At 36.8% G+C, this 10594-nt stretch overlaps 1 non-coding gene across 1 annotated transcript; it reads left to right on the forward strand.

Annotated features, from left to right (window-relative positions):
* The first annotated feature begins 9542 nt into the window (after positions 1-9542).
* On the forward strand, positions 9543-9646 carry LOC122894889. Its single transcript, XR_006381894.1, has one exon. It is a non-coding gene; the product is annotated as a U6 spliceosomal RNA (small nuclear RNA).
* Positions 9647-10594: the final 948 nt, after the last annotated feature.

Below are 10594 nucleotides of genomic sequence, written 5' to 3' on the forward strand. Positions count from 1 at the left end.
AAACTCAACACACATGAAATAGGCAAACACATCAAAAAATGGGCAGAAGATATGAACAGACACTTCTCCAATCAAGACATACAAATGGCTATCAGACACATGAAAAAATGCTCATCATCATTAGCCCTCAGGGAGATTCAAATTAAAACCACATTGAGATATCACCTTACACCAGTTAGAATGGCCAAAATTAACAAAACAGGAAACAACATGTGTTGGAGAGGAGGTGGAGAAAGGGGAACCCTCTTACACTGTTGGTGGGAATGCAAGTTGGTGCAGCCTCTTTGGAGAACAGTGTGGAGATTCCTCAAGAAATTAAGAATAGAGCTTCCCTATGACCCTGCAATTGCACTCCTGGGTATTTACCCCAAAGACACAGATGTCGTGAAAAGAAGGGCCATCTGTACCCCAATGTTTATAGCAGCAATGGCCACGGTCGCCAAACTATGGAAAGAACCAAGATGCCCTTCAACGGATGAATGGATAAGGAAGATGTGGTCCATATACACTATGAGTATTATGCCTCCATCAGAAAGGATGGATACCCAACTTTTGTAGCAACATGGACGGGACTGGAAGAGATTATGTTGAGTGAAATAAGTCAAGCAGAGAGAGTCAATTATCATATGATTTCACTTATTTGTGGAGCATAACAAATAGCATGGAGGACATGGGGAGTTAGAGAGGAGAAGGGAGTTGGGGGAAATTGGAAGGGGAGGTGAATCATGAGAGACTATGGACTCTGAAAAACAATCTGAGGGGTTTGAAGTGGCGGGGCAGGGGGGAAGTTGGGGTACCAGGTGGTGGGTATTATAGAGGGCATGGCTTGCATGGGGCACTGGGTGTGGTGAAAAAATAATGAATACTGTTTTTCTGAAAATAAATAAATTGAAAAAAAAACTTTAAAAAGAAAAAAAAAAAACGAGAGATGCAGGCAGGTTGCCAAGCTGTGGGACTGGGAGAGGAGAAAAAAGTATTAAATCCTTTCTTCCTGACCAACATATACTCTGGACAGAGCCAAGAGCATTAATAACTTGCCTAATTCTATGGGTCCTTTTGGTCTGTCCTAAAATCTGGGCATAGCAGCTACTGATGAAGAATGAGGAAGAAAAAATATTAGAAAAAGAGAAATTTGGCTAACAACAGCCTAAACCATGGCTCAACTCAGTGGTTGATTGCCTAGAAACAGCACTGAAGAGATAAAACAGGTAGATTTTCTGCTAAGTGCATCAGTGTTGGGGTTGATGATACTGTGCTAAGGACATCCTTTAGGCAGCAGCCTGGAACACTCAGGAAAATGGCCCTCAACTGAGGCAACAGCTAGAAACCAAGAAAGCAAACAGCACCATGAAAGAAATAATGGATTTATTAATAGTTGCTGCTGCAGCAACACTCACCAAATTAACACAATTAAGAGAATTTTGTTAGTTATGACTGTTCCCCACAGATCCCAGGTATAATCTGTTCATTATCTTACAGCACTTTTTAAATCCCTGACTCTTGACAAGCTAATAATTCCCAGCATGACCAGATGTGTAACATGAAAGATGCACAGAATGATAATGGAGAATGAAGAGGCAACGCTGGTGGCAGGGTTTAGAGCAGCAATTCTTAAATTTTAATATGCATATGAATCAAGTAGTGATCTTGTTAAATTGCAGATTCTTATTCAGTAAGTCTAGGGATAGTCCTCAGATTTTGTGTTTCTAATAAACTCCCAGGTTATTCTAGTGTTATTTGTCCATGAGATACACTTTGAATAGCAAGGAATTAGAAAAGGAATTAGAAAATGGTAAGTAAGAAGAGTAGGAAGCACAAAAGCAGTAAAATTAAATATATATATAAAAATCAGTCAAGGGATTCACAAAATAAAAGGATGTAACTATGACACTATATACCTAAAACACTGGTGGAGGGGGACAGGAGCAAATCATGGGTTCAAATTTAAGTGACATTAGTTTAATATCAACTGCTATATGCATAAGACATTATATATAAACCTAACAGTAACCACAAATCCACAAATTTAGATATCCAAAACAAGGAGGAGAGAAGAATCCAAATATATCACTGAAGAAAGCCACCAAACCAGTAGAAAAGATAGCAAGAGAATAAAGGAAGAGAGACCTATAAAAACAACTATAAAACAAGTATTGAAATCAATAAATACCTATCAATAATTACTTTGAACATACAGACTAGATACTCTAAACAGTATAGAGTTTCCTCAGAAAATTAAAAATAGAATTACCATATGCTCTAGTAATTCCACTTCTGGTACTTACTCAAAGACTACAAAAACACTAATTCCAAAATATAGCATGGAGGACATGGGGAGTTATTCCAAAAGATATTGTAACATTTTTATGATAGCTAAATTATGGAAGCATCCCAAGTATCCACTGATAGATAAATGGATAAAGAGGGAGTTGGGAGGGGTGCCTGGCAGGCACAGTTGGTTAAGCATCTGACTCTTGCTTTCGGCTCAGGTCATGACCTCAGGTTCATGAGATGGAGACCAGCATCAGATTCTGCGCTCATTGTGGAGTCTACTTGAGATTCTCTCTTGAGACTCTCTCTCCCTCTCCTTCTGTCCCTCCTGTTCATGCTAAGAATAAATAAATAAATCTTTTTTTTTTAAAAAAGAAGTGGTACATACAAAATGGAATATTACTGAGCCATACAAAGAATGAAATCTTGTCATTTGCAACAATGTGAATGGAGCTAGAGAGTATTATGCCAAGCGAAATAGGTCTGTCAGAGAAAGGCAAATACCATAGGATTTCACTCATGGAGAATTTAAGAAATAAAATAAAGAAAAAGGAGATAAAACAAAAAACAGACTCTTAACTATAGAAAACAAACTGCTGGTTACCAGAGGAAAGATGGGTGGGGGGAGGGGATCAGTGAAATAGGTAAAGGAGATTAAGAATACACCTATCATAAGCATTGAGTAATGTATAGAGCATTGAGTAATGTATAGAATTGACAAATCACCACATTATACACATGAAACTAATATAATACTATGTTAACCACACACGAGCATTAAAATTTTAAAAATAAATATCTTGAAAAATAAAGTGTCATAGAGGCAAATGCTCACTGTATCCTCATGGAAATGAGAACTCCAATACAAACTACATTTTTTTCATGAGGAATACTATAATGTAATATAGTCTAAAGCACAATAAGGCAAACAAAAGGCCAAGCTTTCCAATAAAGAGAAGTGGGACAGATGAAGAATCAATTAATACCCTTGTGGCGGCTCTGCACTACAGTGCTAGGCTACATACTGCCAAAATCATGGCTGCTACCATGTTCAATAAACTGAGTTACCTGCTTCCAAATGGCACATCTCTCTTTACTGTAGCCTACCATCTCCACGGGGAACTTTTTGAAGAGTAGAAAAAGGGGGTGTCTAATAGTTCCAGAGTTTGCAGACAAATTTGGTGACCATTTTGAAGTGACCTGCAGGCTTCTCTTTACTCTTAGAATAAAATCCAGAAATGTCCTTGTAACCTTGAGTGACTATATCATCTGACTCTATGGTAATTTTACCAGTTCCACTGCTCCCCAGTGACTGGTTAGTGTACTCTAGGTTCACTGCTCTTTCCAGTTACCCCAGGGCCATGTTCCTTCCTTCCCTGGAGTTTTCTCTCCTGCTGTTCCATCTGCCTAGAAAGTGGCCCTCCATCATATTTTATCAAGCTAACTTCTACCACTACTTAGATACTCAAATCTAATTCCCCAGAGAAATGCACTCAAAGTATAAGATAGGGCTGCATGGTAAATATACTTAAGATACAGTGGGCTTCTGTGCTGTAGCTCCTAAAACAAGCATAATTAATACTTATGTGAATAGTTCTTCAATTTCTATCTCCTCCACTAAAATGTAAATTCTGCAATGTGATGGACCTTGTTTTATCTTGTTCATTACTATAATACTATAATCTAAAATGATGTTTGGCCCATGTTAGCCACTTAAATATTTGTTGAAAAACTAGTTTTGAAGAATCAAAGCATTCACTGAAAAATAATATAAGCAAAGTCTAGGGATCACAGAGATGTTCTAGCAACTACTATAAATAAGGGTACAATAAGAAGTAAAACTATAAGATAATTTAAAGATAAATTAAGGAAGAACTGAGTTTTCTGATTAAAATAGTATAGACTGAGTAATTAAAGAACCTATGTTAACAAATAATATGATTAAAGTAAAATGTATCAGCTGTGAGAGACTCCTTATAAAGGTATTGCAGTCATAGAGGTTTTGGGAAATGATGGTCTCAGGATGGTGGCAATGACCACAGAAATGAGTGAATAGTTACAAACAGCATTCAAAAGAAGAATGGAAGGATTTGTTTTTGGGTGAGAGCCTAAAGATGAGAAAGGGATCAAAGAAGATTTTGAGATTTCAAGACTGAATGAACTTAGGGATTTTTTGCTTCTGACTATAATGGAATAAACATTACCAAACTAGCCCCCCTCCTGTAAATTACCATAAAATTAGAAAAATACATACAACTCTTTTCAGGCACAGGAAAATAATCAGTGAAATCTTGTGATTCCTTAGAGATGAGATACTCATGAAGTAAGCCCTACAATTGCCCTGTCCTTCTCTCCAGGGACGATTTCCCAATCACAACACAATGAGCTAGATACCAAGGAACATACAGCAATTTCACTGAGCTAAGAAAGTGAAGATCAGAGTTCATGGCTGCTGGGGACCCACTGGAGTTTGTGGGGCAGAGCACCTATGAGAAGGGACCCGTTAACAGAATGGGACATAGAATTCTATGCAGCTCCCATATAGGGTTCCTTGGCTAGGAAATGGGCTGCATATACACAGGGAAAGGCTGAAGTTAGAGAGCATCTGCTATGGGTTAAAAGTGAAGAGAGATTCGAGATATCAAGCAGTGCAATGGGACACTGGAATTGAAGCCAGCCATACTGAAAGACCAGGTAAACAGTTCATTAACACCTTGAACATACAGATGAGACGTCAGAAAGCTTGTGCCTCAAGAGTAACAACCATACCATAGAGCAGAGCCTACTTTTTGGAAAGCCATAACAAATCTTTTTTTTTTTTTTTTTTTTAAGATTTATTATTTGACAGAGAGAGATACAGTGAGTGAGAGAGGGAACACAAGCAGAGGGAGTGGGAGAGGAAGAAGCAGGCTTCCCACTGAGCAGGGAGCCTGATGCGGGGCTTGATCCCAGGACCTTGGGATCATGACCTGAGCTGAAGGCAGACACTTAAAAATTGAGCCACCCAGGTGCCCCAAGCCATAACAAATCTTAAAACCAAGCATGGAAGGTCTGCAGGAGAAGAGTTTAAATGTTAGTTCTGCCATGATACAGAGACTTGGTAGACACCTTGTAAAAATAAATATTAAAAATCATCCCAGCTTCCCAAAGACATAGTTTCTACCTCTCAAGAGAGCCCCAGTGAGTCTTGAAGGAATTAAAAAATGCAAGATTTGTTCTAGGCACAGGGAATTCCAAATAAATTAAGTCATGGTCTTGTGCACAGGATAGGGACTACACAAATCCAAGAAGAGAACTTTTCTGCTTGAGTGAAAAGATCAAAACTCTCATGCTCAATATCTGTAAAATTTCTTACCACTGGCTAACCTCTCTTTTGAAACTTACTTTCTTAGATTCCAGGACACACCATTCTAACTTTTCCCTGTTCTAGTCTCAGACGAGGCTGTTTTCATTTTATCTAATTCTGTCCTTTCTCTTCCCCCTAAAGTAGGTGTCCCCCAATGTTTAATCTTAGACTCTATTTCTCAGCTTCGTAATTTTACAAACTCTTTCTGGCTGTATGTCTACAGTCATTTGTCTGTCTTTGACACTCAAATCTGCCTGCCTATCTAGCCATGACCTCCAGCCTAATACTTTCAATTATCTCCCGGGAAACAGCTCATTAACCACTCAAGTTTTAACTAAAAGCAAAACGTAACTTATTAACAAAACATGTTGTTCTTGTATTCCTTCTATGGATTAATATCAGACCACTTGGTCCACTGTCAACTTAAACTATGTGTAGAAATAAAAAAGCAGAGGTAAACTTTGTTATTCTTTTGCCCATTGTCCCCTTTCCAATTATAAGTAAGACCATTTCCATGTATTTTAATCCTCTATTAGGCTAACCAACTGTTCTTTAATATCAATTTTTGTAAAAATGGTAGTCACACCCTGTGATCCATTTCCCTAAGAACACTTTGCAAGCTTTAATGATCACAGGAATCTCAATATACCAGTGACTAATATTTATTGGATGCTTATTATATGCTAGGCACTAGTATAATAACTTCCCATAATTATTTTAGTTAAGCATCACAAAAAATTCATTCTCATATAATCATATTAAAAATAGAAATTTTAATATAGTAAGTCTGGTTCGAGATCCAAGAGTCTATATTTTTAACAAATATTCAAATGTTTTGACCGACTTAGAACATTAGACTCACTATTTTATAGAGTATCTCTTGTCATTAAACTTTAATCCCTGGTATCACTGTATTAATTCATGACTCATCTCTATCTCTAAATATGTCAATTTCTAGTTTTCTTTACAACTACCATTTTTCTGCACTGTGAAAATTCGGTGCTCTGTCATCAACAAATTTTTTCAGGCCCTTCAGTTCACTAGAACAGAACTGCTTTGGCAACACATAATTGTACTATCTCCAAATACATTCAGTTAGTTTAGCTACATTTCAATGGGTAACGCAACATTGTCCATATATTCCTATGTATTTTAAAACTCTGGGCCTTTTAATTTAAAATACATCTGATAAATGGTATTAGTTTTATATTATAATTAGAATATAATGTTCTCAATTCCAAGAAATTTCTTTCTAGTAATTCTAAACAAAAAGTCAACTAATTATAAATAAACAGATTCACTAAGTTAAATAAAATTAAAATAAACAACCCCAAATATTGGTAGCTTAATATATTAGTTTATTTCTCCTTCTCATGTCATAGTTAATAGACATATACATGTCACATGTTCATTTACAGTATGTTGGGAAGGAGGAGTGTTGCTGCTCTGCTTCATATTATCATTTCAGGACACAGGAGATTTCCATCTAGTGGTTCAACCATCTCTAGGAGTCTCTTTTTATAAAAGTATTGTATGCATAATGCTCCTTTAAATGATTCCCTAAAAGCCTCAGATTCTACTTCCATTGCATACAAACTATTAAGATTGTGTTTTTCTGAAAAAGAAATCACTGAATCTAAATAAACTAGAAAATCTTTAATAGAAAATCCTTTTTACAAGTGTAATTTTCCAGCATGCAAATACAGTAAACATAGGCATCAATGTATAAAACTATAGTCTAAATGTTGATAATAATTTACTTTTAAGGGATAAAAGAAGGCTACAATGTACAACTCAAAAACTTGCACACCTTGCAGGAAAGGAGTAAAACATTATGTCACCATACTATAGAGACTAAAAACAACTAGCCAAATAAAATATTGTCAGTTATTAATACCTCAAATGTCCATGTCCTATCTTGGTAAATCCTATGAAGCTAGCAAAGGTCTGATACACTAATGTGAATGTCCAGATAGCACAGCAGTACTTTAACTCAGTGTCCATTTAATGTGAATTATGATGCTAGGGTACAAAAGGCCAATTAAAGATGAGCTGGGAAGTATTTTTCCAGCCTCCTGAATGAGGACAGACCCAGCACACACTGTCACCATTTGGTTCCTAAACCTTATCTAAATCTTCCAACCTACCCAAGAACTCATAAAATAAATGCAGCTCTTGTGACTCAATCCATAGAAAACTATTTCTATGTGAGAGCTCAACATTTCTCCTAGAATTTTGTCTTTTTATTGTAGTTATTTCAAATAGCATTTTCCTTACTCTAGTAAACTGAAATTTAAGAGAAACTGAATTTGGAAAGCTAGGCCAAATTAATCAGAAGAGGATTAATCATAATGAAATGGGAGGATTCCAAATAGTACCTAAGTTCTGTTTCACTTGCCTATTAGTATCCCTGGTTCTTGAAGAAGATATTAAGAGGAGACACTCCAGGGACATCTGGCTGGCTCAGTTGGTTAGGCATCCAGTTCTTTGATATCAGCTCAGGTCATGACCTCAGGGTTGTGAGATAGAGCCCCGAGTCAGGCTCCATGCTCTTTGAGTGAGTTTTCATGGTCACAGAACATAGAAATAAATTGTACTTCGATTACAAATAAATTACATATGCTAAACATCCACCTGAACCAATATTTATGATTAAAAAGAACTTGTCCCCAAACCCTAGCTTTGACAAGTGGAGAAAGCCACCTGTAAGTCATAGATCATTTTGTTCACAGCAGGCCAGCCAAAGAACCCAAGTCCCTAAAGCTACAGTTGTCATCTTTGGTCATCAGTATTTCATCTTGCTCATGGTGGTAACACATCAAGTAGAAAACCAGTTTCTCCTAAAACCATAAAGCATTTGACTAAAACTTTTAAAGCCTAGAAACATCTACAAGATGGTCTTATCAAAAACAATTAAGAAATAATATTCCAGAAATATACATCATAGAACAACCAAAGAACCACTGAAAGGATCAAATATATTTTCATTCAAATATCTCTACCATGTGTAGGTCTGATGCATATTCCATTTCTTTAAATTGTGTTTGTTTTGCCTTTTCATAGGCCTTCAATTATTTTCCTGAGAGCCAGATATGAGGTGCTGGGTGAAAGGGACTGCTGTAAAAAGACCTTTAGTAATATGGTGTTGAGGGAAAGCATTCTTCGGTCCTTTGTTTAAGTCTCAGGCTTTTAGAGAGTCTATACCTCTGCACAGTAAACTTCACAAATGTTTCTTAGGGTTTTTTTTCTCACCACTTAGGTGGTAGAGGATAACTAGATGATGCTGGCGTTAGATGTTTTCCTTCCCCCAGTTAAGCTGGGCTCTGATGATTCCTGGTAAATTAGACTCCCATTAAGCTAGTTCTTCCTGAGGCCAAACCTTCTTAAGAAGGATAGAATGCTCTTGAGTATTTAAAAAAATGCTCTTGAGTATTTCAAAATTGTCCTTTGCCCCCTCCTCCGCAAGAAACTTTAGGGAATTATTCTTCCATATTTACTGTAAAAATCTGGTCACATTTCTGGAGGTAAATCTCACATATTGTGAGCCTATAGCTGGGAACCTTAGAGTTTTTAACACGCAGAATTGTCCACCCTGAATCTCTAGCAATTTGTTCAGGTTTTCCTACCCTTGCACAGGTTACCTGGTTTCTACTCCTGCTCTTCTACTCTCTGGAACTCGATACCCTGTATTTGTCTGACTCTTAATCTTGGGGACAATAGTTTCTCCTCTGTCTCTCCTCACCTACAGATCCAAGAACTGTTGATTTTTTTAGTCTGTTTAGATTTTTACTTGTTAAGATAGAGTGGCAACTTCCAAGCCCCTTATATGCTAGCCAGAGACTGGAAACCTTAAAATAGATTTTAATCTCTTCCAGCATTATACAAGAAAACTTAACTCCTAATGTCATTAATCAATAGTATCCTTGTGCTTGCTTCAGCAGCACATATACTAAAATTGGAAAGATACACAGATTAGCATGGCCTCTGAACAAGGATGATATGCAAATTTGTGAAGCATTCCATATTAAGAAAAAAAAATAGTATCCTTGACTTTGACCTTTTAGCAGTCTTCTCAAAGGTTACAGTGAGAGTGAGGCAGGATGAATGCCCCTAAAATGCATTTAAAAGATATGTCCTCTAAACCGTAACTTAGTGGAAGAGGTAAGGGCTTGACTGAAAGCAGATGTTATAGTTTTCTTCATTTTACTACATTGATTAAACAGCAACTAATTCAGTATTGCTATAATCAAGTTCAGGGTATTAAGTTCAAAGGAGCTCAAAAACTGAAATTAAAAATGAGCATATTGATCCTTATCACATAACTTTCGACCAAAGGCTTCTATCTTCAACAGATATGTAAATTCTTACTTCAAGAGCATAAAGAGCTCTCAGTTTTTGTTATTTTCTAGTACGTGGTCCAATGTTCAATAAACAATTCATTTAGAAAACTATGGTTTTGAACCCAAAGTCACCATGGCCATGAACATCACAGTACTCTTACAATTCTGAGGACGTCCTCCTAGTTCTGGACAGAGAGACAGACAACTGCAAGCAAGCAGAGATTCACTAAGTTAACTAAAGCATGCAGGAAGAACAGATAACTACTGTCATTGCAGCGATCGTAGAATTTGTTTCTCAGAGCCAGAGATTCACTGTGACAAACTGTCAAATAAATTCAGAACCCTTCCCACCCTCACCAAATTAGAAAGTTAGTCACTTCTTAGTAGGCATTATACTATCAGATAAAATGAGAATAATAATACAGTCAGTGTGTCATAGATTATTCCAGGTAAACGCAGTGCCCGAGACAAAAGAAAATAAAGGTCACCACAGCTGAGGAATTTCATAGCAAGATAAAATTATTGGTGTCTTAGTTGCTGTCATCCTTTAGGCTGATAAGACAATGTCCTCTCATTAGTTTTGGGCTCATAAATAGCCTGTAAGGATTTCTGGTCTACAAATATCTTTTTGACTCAC

This window comes from Neovison vison, chromosome 13, assembly GCF_020171115.1.
Source record: "Neovison vison isolate M4711 chromosome 13, ASM_NN_V1, whole genome shotgun sequence".
NCBI lineage: Eukaryota > Metazoa > Chordata > Mammalia > Carnivora > Mustelidae > Neogale > Neogale vison.